General features: G+C 35.3%; 2 non-coding genes across 2 annotated transcripts; both read right to left on the bottom strand.

The window, feature by feature from the left end:
- Positions 1–4404: 4404 nt before the first annotated feature.
- On the bottom strand, positions 4405–4519 carry LOC138692319 (U5 spliceosomal RNA). Its single transcript, XR_011330068.1, has one exon. It is a non-coding gene; the product is annotated as a U5 spliceosomal RNA (small nuclear RNA).
- Positions 4520–15782: 11263 nt separating this feature from the next.
- Positions 15783–15944, bottom strand: LOC138692298 (U1 spliceosomal RNA). The gene has a single exon (XR_011330051.1). It is a non-coding gene; the product is annotated as a U1 spliceosomal RNA (small nuclear RNA).
- Between the last annotated feature and the right edge of the window lie 9566 nt (positions 15945–25510).

Genomic DNA, 25510 nt, shown 5'->3' with positions numbered 1-25510 from the left:
AGTTAGAAATATGGTCGAGCATAAAAAGTCGTATGAAACTCGCCTATAATGGTAATTAAGAAGCTCGTATGAAAATTATGAAACTCGCTTGCGCTCGTTTCATAAACATCTATACTCGCTTCTTAATTACTATCATTAGGCCTATAGGCTCGTTGCATAATGTACTATTTTACTGATGAACTGTATTGACTAGGAACAAACCCATGCACCATTTCATTGTAGGTAGTCTTAGCATCATTTTAAAAGTTTAAGAAACAAATTATCTTTATATTAGACCCAGATATTTGTTTACTAAAATTATAAACACTTTTTTATATTTTATTTTTTTCCGAGTACATTTTTCAATATAAATTTTTGAAAATAATTGTGCACATGTAACTCATCAACATCTATTCGATTTTAAAATTTCAAAAACTTACAATAAAAATTGTGGAGATTAGAAATCTCAGTAGCGTGTCCCCTTAATGTTACATAGTTTGTGATTGTTTATTTATCTTCCCAAGTCTATAGATACGTTGTGCATGTAGTTGTAGTTATTCGCCATCATTTGCGCTAGTGATGCTCAGCTAACATGTTGTCATAGATCTGTTGACACACAGTTTTCTTGCTGTGTAAATACTTCTACTGTGCTTTTACTTTGATTTCATAGAACCAAATATGAATTTATATACATTGATCCCTACAACAATAAAGACACGTATTGTTGAGATCATGAAACTGCTGCAACGACAATGCTGGTGCTGCGCTCTGATTTCATAGAAACAAAACTGTAGGTACTGTTTACTTACATTTTAAAATGGTTACGTTGTTAGGTTGAAGAGAGAATTATATTTTGTGTCTTTGATTGAATCCTGTTTCAGTATCAAATGCTGACCCATGTAGAGTTTAATTAGCTCTTTCCCATTGTATCATTTAAGCTCACCTTATCTCCACCATAATTTTGATTTAGGTTAGGAACTACATAATAATATGGTATTGAAAATATATTGTCTACCGTTACAATTTTATACTTATGCTTTTGACTATTATGATAATTTCAATTCTAATAAGGAATATTAAAATTTAAACAAGTTTATTGTAATAAATGTACACGTGAAAATGTAATTGCGTGAGCAGTAGAGTTGGGCAACACGATTCTTTTTCAGAAGTCGATTCCAACGATTCAATCACACGTTACGAATCGATTCTAACGATTCGTTCACGATTCTTCCCAGTCTGCGATTCCAACTATTCTTTTGAATCGTCGCAAGACACTTTCCTTTGCAAACCACGCGTAGAACAAAAACGTTCTACATCTCTCTCATAGATGGCATAAGAGGCGAGACATTGGATTGTCTCTTTCTCATTGGCTGGAACCATTCAGTATGAACTCCATTAGTCTACAAAATTACCCAAGATAATGTCTCTAAATTATAATTTATCAACTGAACCTTATTATGAAGTACATTTTTTGCATTACATCTCTATTTAACTATGCACATTTCAGGTTTGTGTTCATTATTTTCCATACTTAACAAATGCAGTACATATTTTGATTTCACTCTCGCTCGGGAGCATTCGACACGGTTCGGAAATGTCCGTTGACAGGTTACATCAAACAACGAATAGAATCGTGGGTTACGATACCATGCCGATTCCTTCATATTCTTTTGAATGACGATTCTTTTGAACGACGATTCGTTGATACCACGAATCGATTCTTACGATTCTTTATTATTAGTCGTTCGAATGAACGATTCGTTCACGAATCGACCCAACTCTAGTGAGCAGGCTATTAATTTGCATATTGCAAACTAACAATATATCGTTAATCGCTACGATATAATTAGAGATGGAAAAAAAAATCACTAGCAGCGATTTCTCACCGGCGATTAATAAATCACTTTCACTCCAGTGAGTGAGCTGTTCATTAACCAGTGAAACAGTGATCGAACTGTGATTTCACTGCAACATGAAACTACTGTCACGTATACTGTACATACAGTGATTAAACTCTCTCCTTGTTCTCAAAATATAGCAACCAACGAGTTAGAAAGAGAAGACAACTCGTTGATAGCAACAGACTGTGATATAGCCACAGTCTAATATATATATATATATATATATATATATATATATATATATATATTAGACTGTGATATAGCTGAATCTCTTCCATTGCAGTCTTCTTCCATCTGTTGCACAAGTTTTGAACTGCTTGGCAAAATCCTTTACTGGCACCCAAGTTCATTGATCTAGGCTGGCACCTAGTGGCCAAGAAAATAGACTTCCCTTCACCTTGAATGACGTCATTAGCGGGAAATTTCAATACCCGCGAATTCAAAAGAACCAATATTTAGCCACTGGCGACAGTTTTGATTTGATGAAATAAAGGACGCTAATTTGTATATCACATGATCGTAATTCTATTGGATTTTCATTAGTTAATATGTATTAATACTATGCAAAACATATTAAAATATGCTAATTGTATGCTGTCATTACGTTAATATAAGCAAACTAATGTTAAAATATGCCAATATTCTGAAATAAAACTCCCTCATCCAAAACAAATTTCTGAAATGTCCACTCAAATTTCACTCATATATTTATGACAAATATAGCCTATGCAATTGCATTAACTTCCAATCTTTGGTAATTGTTGACTTACAAAGTTAATTTTGTGAAAAGAAATATTATTGTAGTAATTTCACTTAGTTAATTTTGTAAATATATGTTATTGTAGAGATTTCACCAAGTTCATTTTGTAAAGAAATGTTACTGTAGTAATTTCTCCATAATTCTCCAGATTAACTGTACCACAGATAGATAGATTTTTTAACGTTTATATACAAATAGTATGGAAAACAAATTAAAATATGCTTATATTATGATATTATAGTATGCAAAACATTGCTCGAATATGTCAATATAATGAAATAAAATTCACTCATCCAAAACAAAAATTCTTGAAATGTCTACTCAATAAATTTTACTTACGACATTTACATACAGATATGTAATTGCATGAATTTCTATCTCTGGTAATTATTTATGTAAGTAAATTTTTTAAATAAATGTTGTTACAGTGATTTAACCGTAGTAATTATTATTGATTTCATGTTAATTTATGGTATGTTCTCCAGAAGAACTACACTCTCTTTACTATTTGCAACATAACCTGCGAGCGGTCCAGGATAATTACTAGAGAAATAGTTTCCTAGTATTGCGTCTTGGACCTGTCGAGTGTTATATTGGTAAGCAGTGGGAGGGAGGGCTACAACAGTGCATTAGAATATACAGGTAAGTATGAAACGATTTTTATGTTGAATGTATTGCTACATAAGTCTACACGATAGCTGTTGTATTTATGGCAGCTAACTAAACCACGTGTACATCACAATATACATCTCACAGAAGCCAGTGAAGTCAAAGAAAATTGAGCCTTATTGAGTGTAGCTTTTCTGGAGAATTACTAATATTATTTGCAGTTTACTGTAGTAGTTTAACGATACTGTGGAAAAAATAAAAAGGACTGAGGCGAAGTTCGTTAAGGTTAATATAAGAAAGTAAACCTACTTTGTTCAATCACTCTTACCAGTTTATTTTAATCCTACCAAATTAAAATTACATATTTAATTTTAGTTAAATATTTTTTAAATTCCGCAAATATTTTCAACTAATATGTCTGATTTCACTGTAACATTTTTTTCTAGACCACTTTCGCTAAACTAGTGCTGAGGTAGTTCCCCTTTGTACTCCGCTTGTACACCTTGCATAGCCCTATACTAATCTATGATGGGTTAGTTTAGTTGAAGCTTTTATTATTCCTTGCATATACGATTAACTGTATCTCCACAAACATACTCATAAATTCAATGATTTTCGCTTCCAAAATCACCTCAGCTAACACAACTTAATTTATACATTCAGGGCCAACCCAGCGCGAAAAGTCTTTTCTCTCCACTGAATGTATCCATTTATTATCCCTTCATTATTTTGAATTTGACACCAACGCATTTCACGATCATAATCACATTCACCAACAATTTCATTAAAAACAGTTGGAGTACTGGCATTTCGTAGTGAGAAATCACTCAAATTTCCAATCGCCGAATCGCCACCACTCACTAGATCACTGCACCAGTGATCAGCTGTTGCAAGACAGCTCGTCGTAATCACAGGCAGTTGAAAATCGCTTCAAATCACTGGATCACTACTTTAAATCACCGTGATTGAAAAAGAACTATCACTGCTTCACCGGTGAGTGAAAAATCACGTTTTACCCCATCACTAGATATAATTTTTGCAATATATATGGAGTATCGAAATTAGGTTTGCAATGTCAATATATCGACATTTATATTATTTTCCCCCCATTTCATTTAAATTAAATTAAACGAATCGAAACACAAAGCTTAAGCGGCCCAGCTTTCGCCGGACACAAAAAATTGGTTAAATACTCATCAGTTGTTCCCCTCCACGGAAATCTTTAGTAAAAGGCGAAAGATTTATGCGATTTGAAGGAAAACCAGAGTAAACGTTGTACATTCCTTGATGATATTTATCCATGAAGTAAAAGATTTCGTCTTTGAGATATAACGTAACAAAGAGTGTATCTGATAATTAATACGTAGACTGTTTTTGAATTACATAAAATAATGTATTAATGACACGATTTTCTTCTGAGTACTTTAAAATTGTATACATACTTTTCTCATATTTTTACTTTAGAATGTCTCCAATATCCAATGGAATACATTAATCAGAGCAGTGACATTAATAAACTGTCTGCGCCATCTCTTGTCGAATAATTCAACTGCATCTCCTACAATCGATTTTTGCAGTGCGCGCCATCTGTTGCTACTGGAACCATATATATATTGGGATCAACGAGTTAGGGTACGTACACGTTGGTAAGTAACTATAACGTCATTGCGTTGGAGCAACGATAAACTATGAAAGAAACGACCTATAAAACTTGTTTTTTTTTTTAAAGATGGGACATGACAGGAGCGTTGCAATCGGAAAAAAACTGAATGTCACATAGCGTGGTAGGCCTGTTGCTATGGTAACAGCGGTTGAGTTGCCAAACTTACAGTTCGCACGTGGCGAGTGCTTAAGGTATGTAGCCTATTAACGTTTTGGAGGAAAATCTACATTTTTTAACCAACCTTCTTAATATATTTATCAGACTATATATGAAAGTAGACTAAAATAACCATATATCAGAAACTTCAATTTCACTTTTTGATTCCTTAAAAAAAAAATAATTAATTAAAAATTATTCTATTTCTTCAAAATGCCATATATTTTCTAAAAATTACTCAATTATGAAATTTCTTTCACTGAGTTATTGCTGTTTACGCGTACAATGCTCTGTACTAGGATTTTGCAGCTAACATTATTACAAAGAAAATTTTAGTAAAAAAAAAGCCATTTCAAACGTTAATACATACCTTAATAGCCTATGTTAATAGCTTTCTAGGCAACATTTATTGCGCACACAATGTTAGCATTGGTACGTTTCGTCTTTGATTCTCTGTCGATTTTTGTATTGTTTTCTTACCTTCGGGTCAATTGTCAATGAATGTTTTAACGTCAGTCATCTTAACGATATCCTGAACTAGCACCAACAGATAGCGCGCGTGTACTTTGAGGGATGCGCTTTGCGTGTGCATTTGTTTTCGGTATATAAACATTGAGGATATACGTTGTGTATTAGTATATTAAATACTCTTAAAAACAACTAAAAATAGCAAATTTTTGTTATGTTGTTATAACTAAAACCGGGGAAAGCTTTTTGTCTTCAATCAAGTCCCGAAATATTCTGAATATATGCTTTAAACTTTAAAAAATATAAGTAATTAAATTGCGCCTCGAAAGTGATAGCTATTAAATAAAAGTAACTACCGGTACTTCAAGTGAGGAATTGTTGACTACAGTTTCATTTTCGAAGAGGAAAAAGAAAATTTAATAAGAACATATGCAACCTCGACAGCGAGCTATGTCAGCTTAGATTACATGCAGTAGTTGTAGGAGTCTCCGAAGTTTACGCCTGCAGTAAACTCTCGATAAACTGGAATGTTTATTATCCAGGACGATCCGTAGTGAAATCCATTTCGTGAATAATGTTTTTAATGTACTGTACCCTAATTATTAAAGCCGTGTTTTAAATTCAAAATTTCAAAATCATCCCACACAGTATTCAAAACTGCATGTTCTCAACCTACAAAACGCACGACTAATCGTGATACTATTGCGATCATATTATATCTTATTAAAAATTGCATTTGATCTTTCTGCAACTACAGAAAAAATGCAAGGAATTCAATCTCGATAGTCCCTTCCCTATAAAAAAACACATTGGTGGCTGCATATCCTGATTTTATCGTACGGTTCTTAAATACTAATGATTAAAGAGGGCAATATTCACCTTCGACATAGTACATATTTTTTTATTCGTGCACCTCGTTCTCAAAGTTCTCTTTTAAATTCATGAACATTCAATTTACTCGTATCTACATTCTGCATACTGCAGATTTCCCCACCCATCTCGGGGAATCGCTCAATATTATACAGGTTTACGTTATTATATATTGTAAATTAAATTATGAGGTAAGAAAATACTGAATTATATTAAATTATACTAGGTTATACAAAATAATTGTAAATATAATTCTGACACGCACAGAAAACCAATATGCGGGAAAACGTAATCAACTGTAGCATATAACATAACATAGCCCTAAAACATGTTGCGCCGCATGGAACGCTCCTGCCATCTAGCGGTAAAACTTCGCGTAAGATATCCCTATTGCTAGCTTCCATCAGCTGGCAGCGTGGTAGTCCATATTGGCAACATGGCACTGTAGTTCCAAGCTCCGCCGCTTAACTGTCATGTCCCATCTTTAAAAAAACAAGTATAGCGACGCTTTGGTATTATCAAAGAATCAAGTGTTCATATCGGAGCAACGAGGACGCGGGAAGCGAACATTTTGATTTATCAGTAGAAGATATTCTATGCATCCACTTAATGAGAGAAGATATATAGGAAATATCAGCTGCTATCAAGGTTAATATAACTTAAATACGTACAAAATTGAATCCGTTTCTCATCCCAAAGTTAGTATAAATTCATTGTGTTGTGATTGGTTCTTGTGATCACATAACGTATTACGAATAAATACACAACTGATCTATTTGTCAATAAACACGATAATTAATTTAATATGCCGAAATAATTATAAATAGAGTAATACTCTGATATATTGATAACCACCGGTCATTGTACAGATTAATATTATCTTAATCAGAGATCATATGAACGGCAAGAGCGAAGACAATGGAATTATTATTTTTCGTCGCTTTTATCGTGCATCTTCCCTTTTATCGTTATTCCAGTATGCACACCTCAATGACAATGCATGCTTCAATTCTCTCTGATATAGCATCGCTGCTTCTTTTATCGTGCATCTTCGCTTTTATCGTTACTCCAATATGCACACCTCAATGACAATGCATGCTTCAATTCTCTGTGATATAGCATCGCTGCTTCTTTTATCGTGCATCTTCGCTTTTATCGTTACTCCAATATGCACACCTCAATGACAATGCATGCTTCAATTCTCTCTGATATAGCATCGCTGCTTCTTTTATCGTGCATCTTCGCTTTTATCGTTACTCCAATATGCACACCTCAATGACAATGCATGCTTCAATTCTCTCTGATATAGCATCGCTGCTTCTTTTATCGTGCATCTTCCCTTTTATCGTTACTCCAATATGCACACCTCAATGACAATGCATGCTTCAATTCTCTCTGATATAGCATCACTGCTTCTTTTATCGTGCATCTTCCCTTTTATCGTTACTCCAATATGCACACCTCAATGACAATGCATGCTTCAATTCTCTCTGATATAGCATCGCTGCTTCTTTTATCGTTTATCGTCGCTCCAACGTGTACGTACCCTAACTCGTTGATTGGGATACAAGGCTTTTCAGCAGCGGCGGTTCCTCTATATGAGCCCAGAGCCCAGGAGCACGTGAACACCTTAAAAACCAACAATAAACCAACAACCTATTACTGTATTAATATTGTTACCGGTTCATCTATTACTTTCTAATGTGCAATGAAGTTCCTACATTTTTCGTCTCGAGAGAATGTCTCGTTAGTGTGTCGTGTGTCTTTAAATCTCCATTGGACAGCTTGACAGCAGCTCGCACAATTTTTCTCTAGCAGAGTGGAATAGCCTGAGGCGAGAATATTTTCTGGTTTGTTACAATGGTTACAATAGCTCTGGCTCGCACAGGTCTTAACGTGCTAATGACAGATACTCCATCTCCCTTGGGTCTGGAATTCTGTTCCTTTCTCCCTCTTTCCTCGCGTTCTCTCTTTACTTTTTCTTTTCAAAATACCGTTACGCGCGGGTACTGATTCTGTTGTCTTTTGTTCAGCAAAGTAAGGAAAATACAAGCTGCATTGGTGCGTATTGAAAGTTGAAACAGTAGCACTTGAAGTTTGGAGACGGACGTGTGTGAAATTGTGTTCTCAGAAAAGACAGTCCAGCCACTAGCTGGCGAATAAAAGCTGGTGGGGGAAACCGGGATACGACGTAGGCAAATGCACGACAATACTTGTGCGAAAATGATTCAATATTGAAAGCTCTTTCGTCACTGGAAAACGCGAACATATTTTTGGAACATACTGTTTACTATGACCGTAAGGCTACTATGACTGTATATGCGGTCTTGGATCTGTATAGAGGAGGGTTGAACTTCATTAGTGGAAGGGGTGGGAGTGAAGTACATTCAAAAACTCAGGTACAATAAAAATTGAAATAAAAATAAAATGATGTCCTATACATTGTTGTACTTTACAAATGATGTACAAACGCCACTATGTTGAATCTGAATCTTCAGATGATGAAGAAATGAAGTTATTTATTAACATATTTTCTCAAGTAAAATAAAATGTAGGCCTAAAATTAAAGCCAGAAAAATCTGGATAAGAAATCACATTGTATCTCACGAAGATAAAGGCGAGTTTCGGTCACTGATTTTGGTCTTTCGGATTTAGATGATGATGCATTTAAGCTGTACTTCAGACCTCAGTGTTTTTTTTTTTTTTTTTTTTTTTTTTTTTTGCAATTCATGATATGACAGAGGATTCTTTGCTATGTTCTGATTAAAATTATGCAAACTGTTAAGACATATAGATCCAATATCAAATGTTATAATTAATATTATTAAATCTCATCAGAATAAAATACAGTCCTACTTATTTTCAGATCATTTGATATTTGTCTCGATTTCTCCTTTAAGTTTCGTGTTTTTATAGTTTTAATCCTGTGTATTATATAAATAGGCCTATGGGTGACATCGTACAAGTTCGGTAAGTTTCTGACTAATAAATTATTTATCAGCCATCTTTCCTCATTGTCAATAAAAGCAATACAATTCACCGCCACCTGTGATATTACTTTTTCTACATTCACTCGTCATAGAGAGTATAATTATCAACATATTTGATGAATGTGTCAAGAAAATTCGTTGAGCTACCGATTCCAGCGAGAAACACGCTCGAGGTTTTTGCCTCGAACGAGAATCTCTTCCGTTTGTATCCATGTTATCAAACTTTGACTTTTCTCGGTAAACATTTCTCGCTAGCGAGATCTCTTCGAGTGTATAACGGGCCTTAGGAGAAAATCCACAAACGATTAGGGAAAACATGGGAATTTTACTTTAAGCAAGTAAAGCGATAGGTTTGGAAGTAAATCCCGAAAAAACAAGGTATATGATTATGTCTCGTGACCAAAATATTGTACGAAATGAAAGTATAAAAATTGGAAAATTATCCTTTGAAGAGGTGCAAAAATTCAAATATCTTGGAGCAACAGTAACAAATATAAATGACACTCGGGAGGAAATTAAACACAGAATAAATATGGGAAATGTCTGTTGTTATTAGATTGAGAAGCTTTTATCATCTAGTCTGCTGTCAAAAAATCTGAAAGTTAGAATTTATAAAACAGTTATATTACCGGTTGTTCTGTATGGTTGAGAAACTTGGACTTTCACTTTGAGAAAGGAACAGACGTTAAGTGTGTTTGAGAATAAGGTGCTTAGGAAAATATTTGGAGCCAAGAGGGATAAAGTTACAGGAGAATGGATAAAGTTACACAACGCAGAACTGCACGCATTGTATTCTTCATCTGACATAATTAGAAACATTAAATCCAGACGTTTGAGATGGGCAGGGCATGTAGCACATATGGGCGAATCCACAAATGCATTAGCTGGCACACCGGAGGGCAAAAGACTTTTGGGGACCCGAGGTGTAGATGGGAGGATAGTAGTAAAATGGATTTGAGGGAAGTGAGAGATGATGGTAGAGACTAGATTAATCTTGCTCGGGATAGTGACCAATGGCGGGCTTATGTGAGGGCGGCAATGAACCTCCGGGTTCCTTAAAAGCCATAAGTAAGTAAGCAAGTTAGCTTGAAATAGGATTATAATTGATTGGACACTTTGGCACATTTATCTTCATAACTAATATACAAATCAACTAATGGACACCGGTAACAACAAAGGAAATAAGCGTAATGGATAGATGAAATCTAACGTGTAAACAAATACAAGAATAAAATAAATTACAATTACTTACACAATAGAAGAGCAAATGCTGTAAGTACACACTTACTATTGTAACGTTCATACTTCAACTCAAAGTACGTAGGCTACCTCTGAAAGAGTAGTTGTTAATATAGCCTATGTCTTTTAATTATTCTAAGTGGATGTATTATTATTTCTCTAATAAATCGTTTTTAGGGAGATAACAAGTTATTAACAAAAATAAAAGCACTCTCAAGTCTAATTATTGTAATTTCATGATGCGTGCTTCAATCAATGAAGAGAGAGGAGGAAATATCATCTGAAAGGTACACGATGATAACCCCGTCCTTGCAACGATTCTTGGAACTCCTGGATGGCTCAATATTATCGTCTTTCATGATCCAGAGCCGTCCAACAGAGTGAGACTCGGACATTCGTTAAACTGAACATTGGAGTAATCCGCGAGACGGAAGAGCTTAGCATACTGCCTATAGCGCCAGGCGTTCAGTAGCAATCTGTATTTTCTATCTTTCGTAACCGGTTATGCAGGACTCACATACATACATACATACATACATACATACATACATACATACATACTGTACATACTCACATTCACTTATATATATTAAGATAATAATAATAATAATAATAATAACAATAATAATGACAATAACAATAAATTCACAACAAATCTCTCAATGTGACTATAATTAAAGCTTAAATTTAATAAATGAATATTAACGATGTCAGTATAAAATTTATTTAGACATACAATGTAAGGGTATTCGACAGATAATGGAGAAAAAAAGGGAGTGTATGAGGGTACAGTGCATCAGTTATTCATAGATTTCAAAAAGGCATATGACTCGGTTAAGAGAGAAGTTTTATATGATATTCTTATTGAATTTGGTATTCCCAAGAAACTAGTTCGATTAATTAAAATGTGTCTCAGTGAAACGTACAGCAGAGTCTGTATAGGTCAGTTTCTGTCAGATGCGTTTCCAATTCACTGTGGGCTAAAGCAGGGAGATGCATTATCACCTTTACTTTTTAACTTTGCTCTAGAGTATGCCATCAGGAAAGTCCAGGATAACAGAGAGGGTTTGGAATTGAACGGGTTACATCAGCTTCTTGTCTATGCGGATGGCGTGAATATGTTAGTAGAAAATCCACAAACGATTAGGGAAAACACGGAAATTCTAGTTGAAGCAAGTAAAGCGATAGGGTTGGAAGTAAATCCCGAAAAGACAAAGTATATGATTATGTCTCGTGACGAGAATATTGTACGAAATGGAAATATAAAAATTGGAAATTTATCCTTTGAAGAGGAGGAAAAATTCAAATACTTGGGAGCAACAGTAACAAATATAAATGATACTCGGGAGGAAATTAAACACAGAATAAATATGGGAAATGCCTGTTATTATTCGGTTGAGATGCTTTTATCATCCAGTCTGTTGTCAACAAATCTGAAAGTTAGAATTTATAAAACACTTATATTACCATTTGTTCTATATGGTTGTGAAACTTGGACTCTCACTTTGACAGAGGAACATAGGTTAAGGGTGTTTGAGAATAAGGAGCTTAGAAAAAAATTTGGGGCTAAGAGGGATGAAGTTACAGGAGAATGGAGAAAGTTACACAACGCAGAACTGCACGCATTGTATTCTTCACCTGACATAATTAGGAACATTAAATCCCGACGTTTGAAATGGGCAGGGCATGTAGCACGTAAGAGCGAATTCAGAAATGCATATAGAGTGTTAGTTGGAAGGCCGGAGGGAAAAAGACTTTGGAGAGGCCGAGACGTAGATGGGAGGATAATATTAAAATGGATTTGAGGGAGGTGGGATATGATGATAGAAACTGGATTGATCTTGCTCAGGATAGGGACCAATGGCGGGCTTATGTGAGGGCGGCAATGAACCTCCGGGTTCCTTGAAAGCCAGTAAGTAAGTATACTACGTAAGGTAAAACACAGCACAGACATAATTCAGTCGTTGTATTTTTATTTGTATGACCTAATTTTCTAGTGTCGAGGAGATTTCTCACCCAGCAACGCATAACCGGAAGTGAGAACTGTACTGTCTGCAGCACTGCGAGATGTTGCTTTTCCTGTTGTTGTATGGCGAACTTCAGCGGCTAAATAAAACAACGGAGTAGTTTCAATAACTTTATTGTCTTTCACATTTACAATAAATTGCGCCCTAGTACGCGGTAGCAGCACGACGGTTTCGATCGCATATCTCACCGACGTCTTCAGCCAGAGAGTACTTGCAGAGGGAAGCCCAATCCCGTGGCCTGCGCGCTTTCCAGACTTCACCCTTCCTGATGCGGAAAAGATTAAGTCCATGTGGTGCTGAATATAGAAAACAGACAAAACTGAAATCAGAAACGTAGCAAAAGTGCTTAGGTAATGTGACACATAAAATACAGTATTTTTCCGAGGTTTATAAAAATAAAACGAGGCGTCCTTTCAGAAACCAATGCGAATACGAGGGATTATTTCATAGTCAAGGGGTAAAACAAAATTTAGAAGACTGATTCATCGAAAACCTGGACAGTGCTCGCTAGACGTACATATTACATCATTACTGACATTTAAAGTTATTTTTTTAAGTTGGTTATTTAACGACGCTGTATCAACTACGAGGTTATTTAGCGTCGATGAGATTGGCGATAGCGAGATGGTATTTAGCGAGATGGTATTTGGCGAGATGATTTTTTTATTATTATTATTTTTTTTTAACTTGGGGATTTAGTTGAAGTGAATTTTAATGGCAGGCAGAGTAACTATCTCATGCCCCCATGTTGCTACCAGTGCACTTCATTAGAACCAGGTACCCAGCTTCGAAGCCGTTAGCCCTGTGAACTTACAATATATTTATTTTCCCCTATTATCATAATACAGGGTTGTTATCTAAGAAATTAGCAAGTTCTTTGTGATAGTAGAAGAGAAAGAGTGGGGGAAGGGAAGTGGTCCGTGGCCCATTTCTTTTAGGGCTCATCCCGACATTTGTCTTATTACTCAAGGGAAACCACGGAAAAACCTAGAGCAGGATGAGATGTCTTGCTGACGACAAGCCAATTGGCTATAGTGGGGTCGGAATATGTTCAGGTGGGAGGTTTTGGTTTAATCATTATTCAAAGTACAAATACATTAAAGGTACATAAAAAAAATTGTTTACAATAAGAACAATGCATCTATGCTGCCAATAACGTGAAGACCCTGAAACAGAGAAATAGCATTATTAGTGCATTAATAGCCTTGTCTATGTGTAGAGTCAAGTGGTCATTTAGTGTTCAAGTTGGTATTCGTCTTGTACGTTGTCGTTCCAAGCTAGAGGGTGGAGTACGCTCTTAGGTCTTTTATGTTTGTCTAATGCAGGGTTGTGATTTCCTAGTGAAGAAATTAGTGGGTTTGTGTAATTCGTTCATACTTGTATCGGAACATCTGTGAATCAAATGAACGAATTTTAGGGAATCATTCTTACCGAACCGATTCTTCAAAATCAATCGGACTTCCCATCTCTATTCCAGATGGACTTGGTCCACTCTGGTTGTGAACTAGAGATGGGTAAAAAATAACACAACAGTTATTTTGGAACTGTTCCGGTCTCGGAACTGTTGCAAAAATGAACAGTAGGTCGGAACCTCCTGTTCCGAAATAACAGTGTTCCGACTCCGAGCTGCTCACTTGCCCAGCTGTTGCGGGCTCGCAGTACCGCGTTGCACAGGGTATGTTCCGACTCCGAGATAACAGTCGGAACGTCGGAGCTTGTTCCGATGAACCAACGACAGCTGCAGTTACACTGTTCTCGTTGTTCTTTATGTTATACTTGGAACTGCGTTGGATGAAGTTGGTACTTGAAACTCTCACGTGGTTGGAGGGGGGCGCATGGAAATTGAAATCCTTGCGGTGGCGCGAACTTTAATATCAACATTTGTAAGACTGGCCAATCATCCATAATGTTATAGTAAGTATTTAATAATCTGTAATATTCATTCCCGCTTTATAGTTTATTTCACCATTAGTTGACTAATTCTGTTTTATAAACATTCTACAAAGTCATAAAGTACGCATACTATTATTAATTCATTGATCAGCTGATTCTATACAAAGGTTAAAGTCGTAAATGGTAATGAGTGGTTTAGTTACAATGTCTGTATGTCGTTTGTTGAGGTTAAGTCTGACAAGCACAAGTTTTTGTGCTATCTTCTCTGTTATCAAAGAACGACAAAAATGTTGTAGCATCATTTGTTGGAAACTACCCATATAAGTACTGATTTGGAGAGCGAGGTTTAATGCGAAGTTTAAATTGCGATTCCAACATTTTACTAACCCACTGCGGGGTTTCCAGGTTTCAGTACTGCCAATATATATATTTTTTATTTATGAAATTGTAGTGCATTAAGAAAAGTAAAAATAAAAATTAATGATTTGTTTTTATTATGTAATAGAGAGAACATAAATTACATACCATATGTTTTAAATGTTATGTTATTTTTTTTTAGTTGGCTACCATGTCTTTATAACTTTATGTACGAAAACAAAGTGTTGTATTCTGTCCTTGTAGTCAACAGCTGTGTAATTACTAACATTAAGCTTTTGAGTTCTGTCCGCATGCACAGCAATTTTCCAAAATCGATTCGAATGTGCATTGCAGTGCCATCTATAGATACAGTAAGAATGTGTACTATGTCATGCCTATGAGTGCTCCAGTGTGAGCAGCATGGTGAAGAGGGACTATTATAACGTCTTTGGAAGAGTGAGGGTACTGTACCGTTCGTTTGAACGACTCAACGACTCCGACTCATCACCACTGGTGACTGTTATTTCGGAACTGTTATTTGGAACATAGTATTTTTTCGGAACCGGAACAGTCGGAACTGTTCCGGGAAAAGAACAACTTCGCCCATCACTATTGTGAACCCGTCATATATCGTTCAAATAAGGTTTGCAATATCAAATTTAAATTACTGTAATTCATATATCTCTATGATAGATTTCATACTATGTGATCAAGTGATCATGAAACGAGGCGAGGAGTTGGCTGGTGTTTGCCGTTAGGATGGCAAGACGCCGTCATCTGTCCTGTTTGATACGATTTTGCAACGAGTGGTAGCTTCAGGCATAATTTACAAACACCCTATTATTGTTAAAACAATTTGGAAGAATTATTCCGGGACAGCGCGAACGCAGTCCCGACTACCAAAAATTACGCGCCCGAGTTACTCACATTTGGAGCAATCGCAGGGGTCAACCCAACCGCAGTGCAATGGAAGGGTCTCACCCTGGGGGAACCGCCTTCATGATCACGGTAACCCCTACGCCAGGTAAGTATGCCGAGGTATCCTCACTCAGCCCTCTTATGTCCGCCCTACGTTCAACTACTTACAGGATGTCTCTTTACAATTCATTGATATTTAATTAACTGTTATAAATGTAACCGAAAACCCTTCATAAAAGCGTTGCATAAATTGCAGTTATTGGTTAACGCAATGTAGCTTGTCAGAATATTTACGCATAGTTCGCAATAAAATTGTTATATCTACACTTTTATATTATTAGTATACATTAAGTAGACCCTGCCATCTAGCGGCCAAATACTGGCCTAGTTTCGAGTTCTACCGTCAGCTGTGAAGTGCGTTCTGGAGTTGGTCCAAGTGGCGACGACCGCCCGGGTATTGATCCACCAATCAGAGACAGACCATCTGTGTATTTGCTGAAAATCTGCAATACAATTCATGTTAAGCTCATTACTATTGTTATTGTTGTTTTTTTTAATTATATTTATTTCGAAACTAGTCTTTATTGTCACTGATCGACCATTCTCCCGAAGGATAGACTGCCAAGACAGATGTTGGAATGGATCCCTGAAGGCAGGAGCAAGGGGAGAAAGCCACGGATTATATGGATGGAGGATATTCATAAAACTGTGCAACGTAAAGGATTGGCAGAAGGAGACTGGCAAAATAGAGCAGAATGGAAAAGAAAAATAGTTTATACAGGGAGATGCTTAAGCATTGTTAACCTGTTATATATATAGAGTGTGTATATGTATATATGTATATGTGTATTTATTCACACTGCAATGGGTATATACCCGGTGGCAGTGGTAACTAATTACACTCAATAATGACAATAATAAACTTGTTAATTAAAAATACACTTAATAATAATACCAATAATTAATACTAACAATAATTAATAATAATAATAATAATAATAATAATAATAATAATAATAATAATAAGGGGTGTAAGGGGTATAAGCCCCATTATTTAAATTGATGATTATTCATATCATAAGGAAGAAAAAAGGCTCTCGCAATTTTTTTTCTAATTGTAATATTTAACTAATTATAAAAGTTTACAATATTAGAGATTTTGCAACGTTGGTGGATGAGAAGGATGGGGTTTACAAGTACACAGGACAGTTTAAGCGGGTTTAGACAAACTGGTACAAAACAGATACTCTGTTCTAATGCAGGGGCGAACAGGACAATTGTTGTTTACATAAAACGAGAAACAAATACAAACTTTCAATCTCATTAATAGAACATTATGTTAAATTTATATTTTATTTAATAATATTCCTCTATTTTTTAATTGTACGCCTAAAAAATAACAATGGTTTATTGCACAAAATCACACGAACTTTTTTTTCTAATGCAACATTTTGATCTCTCGCTTCCCTAAAGCAGTATCATTTTTAAAGAAATTCTCGTGTGATTTTCGAAACGGGGTAAGAGACTCCCAGTTTCTAATAATCGTTGGGAAACTGCTACAAAAGTTCGCCGATTAGGTAACCTTCTTTGCGGAAAACGTTGAAATGATTTGCGATTGAAATAAACACCACAAGGGCGTAGAGAACATCAGCCCACGTTGATATATGTTGATCGATTGCTTGACAGTTCAGTCACAGTTCACTATATACAGTCACGAAGCTTGAGTTTTGAGGATGCTAGAAACAATAGACTGTGCCGGTATTATTTTGCATTGCCTGTAATGAGGCGATATTAGCGATCCTAGTGGTGAGCAACTATCTAATGTTTGCATATTTGCTACGTATTGAGCTTCGTGAGTGTATATATTAGACTGTGGTTCAGTAATCAATCGTTGAAATGAAATATTCTCCAGATTTTAACATTTTGAGACTGGGCAACTTTGATGGTCGATATTAATTTAACTGCTTTTACAAGTTAGATTAATTTAATCGGAATATGCCTCATTATACACATCGAGTTTGTTTTTCCTCTGCTAGTAGACAATTGCGGCACTTTCATCATTTTCAATACCAATAAAGTGGTGCAGGGCAAACTATCCGCGCAGGAATGTGGAAATAATTATTTTTTTTGGGTTATTTTACGAAGGTGTATCAACATCTAGGTTATTTAGCGTCTGAATGAAATGAAGGTGATAATGCCGGTGAAATGAGTCCGGGGTCCAGCACCGAAAGTTACCCAGCATTTGCTCGTATTGGGTTGAGGGAAAACCCCGGAAAAAACCTCAACCAGGTAACTTGCCCCGACCGGGATTCGAACCCGGGCCACCTGGTTTCGCGGCCAGACGCGCTGACCGTTACTCCACAGGTGTGGACGTCGTTTCTTTTCCGTGGACGAAAATTCTTTAATTTAGAGTATTAAATATAATTATGCAAACATGATCTGTATTAGGAGTGTCTTAATTATGTTACTTCTAACTATACCTAAATTTAAAAGCCTCACACGATTCCTGTATGCGTGTCATTCATCAGAGGCGATTAACAAAATTATACGTGTATAGCCTTACCTACTTCAACATCCTTAGAGTCTTCAATTTTTCCACTTCAGATTCCTTTAACGAAGTGCATCGCTGAACAGGGCAACCAGAAAGATGGCAAAAAATCTGTATTAAGTGAATGGCTGCCAACTTGCAATGTAAGCAAAGCCTTCTAATTTTACTCAATCAAATCGTGCAATATATCACTGTGGTAGTTACTTCATGCTATACAAATTTCAAAAGTCAATACTAGGAACAATAAGTACCGCGAAGTCAATTTAGACCGTCTTTTTAATCTTTAGTGGAATTTTATTCTCAAAAGACTTCATGTTAATGCATATTCCATTTTGTTATTTAGATCTATTAATGATAGTCTATATACTTACTGGCTTTTAAGGAACCCGGAGGTTCACTGCCGCTCTCACATAAGCCCACCATCGGTCCCTATTCTGTGCAAGATTAATCCAGTCTCTCATCATATCTCAACTCCCTCAAATCCATTTTAATATTATCTTCCCATCTACGTCTCGGCCTCCCTAAAGGTCTTTTTCCCTCCGGCTTTCCAACTAACACTCTATATGCATTTCTGGATTCGCCCATACATCCTACATGCCCTGCCCGTCTGGATTTAATGTTCCTAATTATGTCAGGTGAAAAATACAATGCATGCAGCTCTGCGTTGTGCAACTTTCTCCATTCTCCTGTAACTTCATCCCTCTTAGCCCCAAATATCCTCCTAAGAACCTTATTCTCAAACACCCTTAACCTATGTTCCTCTCTCAAAGTGAGAGTCCAAGTTTCACAACCATATAGAAAAACGGGTAATATAACTGTTTTATAAATTCTAACTTTCAGATTTTTGGACAGCAGACTGGATGATAAAAGCTTCTCAACCGAATAATAACAGGCATTTCCCATATTTATTCTGCGTTTAATTTCCTCCCGAGTGTCATTTATATTTGTTACCGTTGCTCCAAGATATTTGAATTTTTCCACCTGTTCGAAGAATAAATCTCCTATTTTTATAGTTATGATAGTCTATATTCCGATTAAAAATGGTATAAAAACCCAATATAAAGACATTAAATTTGAAATACTATGTCCATTAGCCCTTATAATGGTTAATAGGAAGGAAAACATTTCATGTTAAGACACTCCAATAATGAACTTGCACATTAAAATGCTGGAGGGTTTAATAACAGTAAATTTGTTGGACTGTATTCGCTGCATGTCCTGTTTCTTATAATTAAATCGACTATCATTTCAAAGGATCGTTTCAAAGACCACAAGTTTGCTGTAAATATTTTGAAAATCTATTGTTAAGCTGATTTTATAATCCTAGACAAAATTTACTACGAATGCTGAAATTATTTCAGTCCGTTCACATTTATGTCTATTGTTCACACGATAAGTTCCCAATGTAAAATAAAACTTGAGCAAGTTCCTCAAAAAACCCTACCTTTTGTGTAATCTCAATTTCCCAACTTTCATGACCACGGCCAACTTAAAGCACTCCGTTAATTTACTTTTGTTAAGTTGTGCGAAATGCTAATAAGACACTTTCCATTGTCAAATGAATTATTTACTAAATTAGTGTTAATAGTAATATACGTTACAAGAGCGGTATGTTGACGTTTTCATGTTCGAGGAAAAGATTGAAAAAGCGAAACGTAGTTGAGCTTTTTTAATTTCCGAGAACATGAAAACAAACATACCGCTCGTGTATCGTACATTATTTTGTGCGAAGATCGTTTATTACATACCTGAAAGACTAATTTATAATTAGTTGCAATGAAATCTCCATCTTGGTTTCTGTTCAATGACGGCAACTTTAGAAAACAAAAATATCTATACTCCAGCAGGCCGTGATATAAGTCTGTCTTCCCCCCCCCCCCCGTCTATAAATGCGAACTTAAAACAAACGGTAAGGTTATGTAATGATTTATTTTTTCATTTTAATATTTTAACAATATTATTTATACAACATATTGCAGTAATAACATCGGCATCTGGAGTCTTGTTGATTTTTTCACGGCTTCCTTAATGTTACTTGTATCAGGAATGCAATAAGTTTCGTGGAGTAGTAGACTTTAATTTTTGCAAATATTTGAAAATAATTAACATTGCAATTTAGGTGAAACTGCAGTGGTAAGTTTCCAATTTATAATTATTACTATGTTAAACGTCTCTAAAAATAATACGTTAAAAGCCTAAAGCAGTAAAATGAATGTCGCACTTAAGCGGTAAGAAGAGGGAAATTGTTATGTGTGTTATGTTGGGAATACTGAATGTGGTATTTCACACTTACCGCGTATTGGTTTTGTGCGGAAAACAAGCAAATGCGCACCATCTCGCACAAAACCTGTTTTTATTTTCCGCGCTACACAACATTGTCACCGATTTCAGTAGAGATTAGTTTTATCTGTAGCAGTTATAATTTTCAACAATAACATGGAACTGTTTAAGTTTATATATCAAAGATGAACTTCCCCGAACAGGACGTGGATACCCTTACTAAAGTGGAATTATTGATTTTGCACATAAACCAAGATAATCCCGCATTTCATAATATGAACAGGCATTTTCTCGCTTCAGTGGAAGCTAAATCCAGATTCTGGAAAACTTGACAGGTTTGATTTCTACTAGATACATAAATTCATGTACAAGTGAAATAATTTAAACATGAACTCCTTTATTTTCTTGAAATTATAGTGTTTACATTGTACATGTAAATATTACAGTATTTAAAGTTGTTACATTACAGTTGCTTGCGGACTGCGATCTTATGTAACATGGTTTAATTCCACGGAGTTGAAAGTTTTCATCGCCACAACAAAGAAATATCCTGTGGTGTCATGTTCAGTCTTTCCACATCACGTGAACAACGTACATTCTGATAGATCTGTCAACCTCCTGAAGTTTAGCCTTAACTCCTGGTCGTTTAGAACTAGCAGCATCGAAAGTTACCTGAAATGGAGTAATATCATATTACTAATTCGATACATTTCAGCAGTCATTTTCAGATCAAGAAAACATTCCATACTAACATAGCTTATAGGAAAACAAGTTCGTTCTTACATTAAGAAATTCCCTATAGCCCTGGCAAGTCTCCTTCCATTGAACTTCAGTCTTCAAATTTAGAGAAATTGACGCAATTTGAATGTTGGTTGCGGTATTTAATTTAAATTCAGAGTTTTAAAATATGGAAACGCATTCGAAGACGCAGAAAAATATACACGATAAGGCAGTAATTTTAGAAAGGACATGAATATGAAGTGCTTTCCATGTACAATTATGATATTGGCTAGCCCTGTGAATCAGCGTTACATAGATATGCATTTCATGTTGGAGACAAATGTATAGCAACGTCGAAACAAAGTACAGTACCAATTAATATTAAAATATTCAAGGCCATATAGAGAATTTACCTTCGATTTAGTCTTGAGAGACCTTTTAAATATATTTTGAAAAGAAGATTCCTTTATATAAGAAGGTAATCTGTTATAAAGTCTTATTGCAACCGTATCAAAACGGTTTTGAGTCATACTAAATTCAATCTTATTAGGATAAATAGTTTTATTACGGGTGGAAAAATCATGAAGGCAATAATTAGCGGTTAAATTTGAAACTTTTTTTTCGTGTAAAGGAGAAAACTCAAAACTTATTGGTAAAGTAAGTATATCCAACTTGATAAAAAGTGGTTTACAATGCGATCTAAAATGAGATCCACAAATGATCCTTACAGCTCTTCTGCACAATAAGTTCCACATAACAGGGTCCCATAACTAAGGTGACTGAATAAAAGCATAGTGAATCGTCAATAAAGAAACTGAACCAAGACTGACAATCTTAAAATGAAAATATTAGCAATAGAATTTATGTGCGTACGCCATCCTAAATCAGGATCAATATGAATGCCGAGAAACTCATACCCTGGGCGATTAATGTTAAGGAGAGAGGATGATATTTTTTGGTGAAAAATGGGTAAATTAAAAAAAAATCTTTAAAATACCCTGTGATGTGTGGAATGTATATCATAACATTTTGTGGGTATTTGTGCCCTTATCGGGTGTTGAGACGTCATTTTTAAACTTCCTGCGCTATGGATTTTTAAATCACTCTCCCACTTTTATTGTCGTTTCCGGTAAATTAAATTTTCAATTTTTTTCTCCTTAAAATACCCTTTGATATGTGTGGAATGCATTGCATAACATTTTGTGGGTATTTGTGCCCTTATCGGGTGTTGAGACGTCATTTTTAAACTTCCTGCGCTATGGATTTTTAAGTCACTCGCCCGCTTTTATAGGTTTCCAGTAACTTCATTTTTTTGCTACATTGCCAGACAAAAATGGATGTAATTTCTGAACTGTTTAAGATACATGCATGAAATTTAGAACACACATTCTTTAGACTACTAGCAAACTTTTCTCTGTAACAGAATTTTTTTTTTAATTGATTTCATTTTAAAAATAAGTCCGCTTGCAAGAAAGGAAATCGGAAAATTGTTATTAAATTTTAATTGTTTATTTTACAAACGTAGGGACCAATATCAAAATTCTGTTACAGACAGTTTGTAGAACATGCTTTTGCAAATACATTGCAAAAAACTGTTCGAATCCATCTTTAAAAACGGTTTAGATATATCGGTTTTAGTACAATCCTGCATTACGTTTTTTTTTTTTCAAATTTGGGCCCCCAAATAATTTTTTTTTCCAAAATATTTTTATTGGGTTGAGTTGCCACAGCTATGAGCTCTCTACATACAAAAAATTAATACGTTACACCAAATAAGAAAAAATAAAAAAATACCATCCTCTCCCCTTAAGTTTAATAAAGGTTTTCTCATTTACTCCCAATGTATTAGCATTGCACCACTGCAATATTTTACCGGTAGTTTCGTCATATTAGTGATATACTTTATAAAGAAATCCTTATTTACACTACCTAAATTAGAAGTACTCAATTTAAACACGCTTAATGGAATTTCTCATTCATTGATGCAGTTTACAGGTAAGTAGCCTTACACGAGTTAAGTTTTAGGATAAATGGTAATCATATACTGCATGTAGAGCGAACAACTGCAGAGAAATTAACACGGCAACCTCGCCTCTCGGCAGTGCTCGTCGTAGACTACAGTCAGGCACTGCTTACCACCGCTAGCCAAGCAGCCTGCTGGGTACGAAGTGACGATCACACGCGTCTGCTTTGTTGTTTTGTGGACCTAAGAAGCTTCACGTTTGCAATCTGTCTAATCTTACAATTTAGCTTAAAACCCCAGATAGAGCAATGAACTGATACGCCGTTTGTGTGAGATGCGATTCCCGCAGCTAGACTTCGCAAGACTTCAAATTGTCATGTTAGAAGTATTACGTTCCATGGCACGGAATAAATTTTGCTAACGAACTTTGAAGATAAATGCAAAAGACTTTCCAAACTCAACTAGTAAAATTAGACAGCTTGGAAATTCTCTAAACATTAGAGTCTTTTTCAGATAATGGATATGACGGTTGTATGTCAATTCCAGAGATGTTTTAGTCGTAACCAGAGAAATTTACAGTGTTTCAAGGATAAGAAATACAAAAGAATTAAAAAATATAAATACTATTGATACTCTATATAAAACTAGTTAGGAGTAAGCTAGAGTATGCGTCTGTAATATGGTCACCTCATTTCCAGTCCCATCAGATGCAAATAGAAAGGATACAGAAAAGATTTTTAAGTTATTTATATTAAAAAAAACGTGTGTCGTCGTATGACAAGCAAATTTCATGATCAGTTACTTTTTGATTTTAATTATAATACTTTAAAATCTCGACGATTAATAAATAGTCCAATCTTACTCCAAGACTTAACGGTATACTTAATAACTGCGATTTTCTTAAATTCCTTCAGTTCAATGTAAAAAAAAAACAATTCCGTCATAGGAAACCTTTTGTTATTTCCATTCCTAGAATGGTTTTCTTCAAGAACTCTCCATTGTTTCTTATGTGTAATACAACTCTGTCTTTAAACTCATTCTCAATTAGATTTTAGTTTAACAGTTGAAAATTTTCATACAATATTAAGAAGCATTGTATTTCCTTAGATATTTAAATTATGAAGAAGTTTATTATGTTTTTACTCTAGTTTTTAAACAATTTTGCATCATTATATTGACATTTGGCACTATATTAACTGCAATATTACATTCTAGCATCTATTACCATTACCTATGCATTTTCTTTCTTTCGTTTTTTTTTTCTTATTATGTATTTTGTGTATCTATGTAACCAACCTGTAATTGGAAGCCTACTTCTGTTGGTGATGGGTTTAAATAAATAAGTTACATAGATTACAATCGACTGACAGTAATGAATTTTGTCAATTTATTTTGAATGCAGTGCACGATAAAAAATAACAGAAGCGACAAACGTTAGGAACAAGGCAGACCGTTCCATATCTCAATTTTGCTGAAGTATGTCTACTCCTGTTAGCATATATTTGATGCTGTTGGTTTGTTGTGCGTCAAGTTAAGGATATTGCACAGCTTGTCAGCTCTCTGTAACCGGAGATTACGAGCCACTCTACCGAAGGGCAAGTTTCTACTGTGCTGCTTCTACTATTCATTCAAAGCCTTAAATGGAAGCTTTTATTAAACATTTCAAACTACAAACGAAGAGGAGCTGCAAGTAATGTGGGAATTTGAGCCTACTTCCTATACAAGATACTCCTGCCGATCGTTCAGTTAAAAATTTATGGCTGAACCAGAAGTGGGGAAATATATTCCCCTGAAACTGGATCCATTTTAAGTGGAACCGTTTGAATTTAACTTCATCCTGTCTACTTCACGAAATTTTTCCCCACGCAGAAACATTTTCAAGGAAATTTAAATTCACGTTAACGAACTCCATTATGAAAATCTACGAGCATTAATCTTAGGTTGCAGCACAAATTTTACACTACCGATCAAGAGGGGATCAATCCTGTATGTGTGTACATACGTCTGTTCAATTCCTTTAATTCTTATGTACTTTAAGAAACTTGAAAAATGTATTCCTTCATATAACGAACAAAAACGATACTGTTAATAGGAACCGACAAAGCAAACCGTATAGTACCAGTGAATTTTTGGGACGACATAGTAGACATAGCCATATCGCAAAATTGG

This window comes from Periplaneta americana, chromosome 16 (genome assembly GCF_040183065.1).
Source record: "Periplaneta americana isolate PAMFEO1 chromosome 16, P.americana_PAMFEO1_priV1, whole genome shotgun sequence".
Classification (NCBI taxonomy): Eukaryota; Metazoa; Arthropoda; class Insecta; order Blattodea; family Blattidae; genus Periplaneta; species Periplaneta americana.
This window is presented reverse-complemented; position numbering and strand designations above follow the sequence as displayed.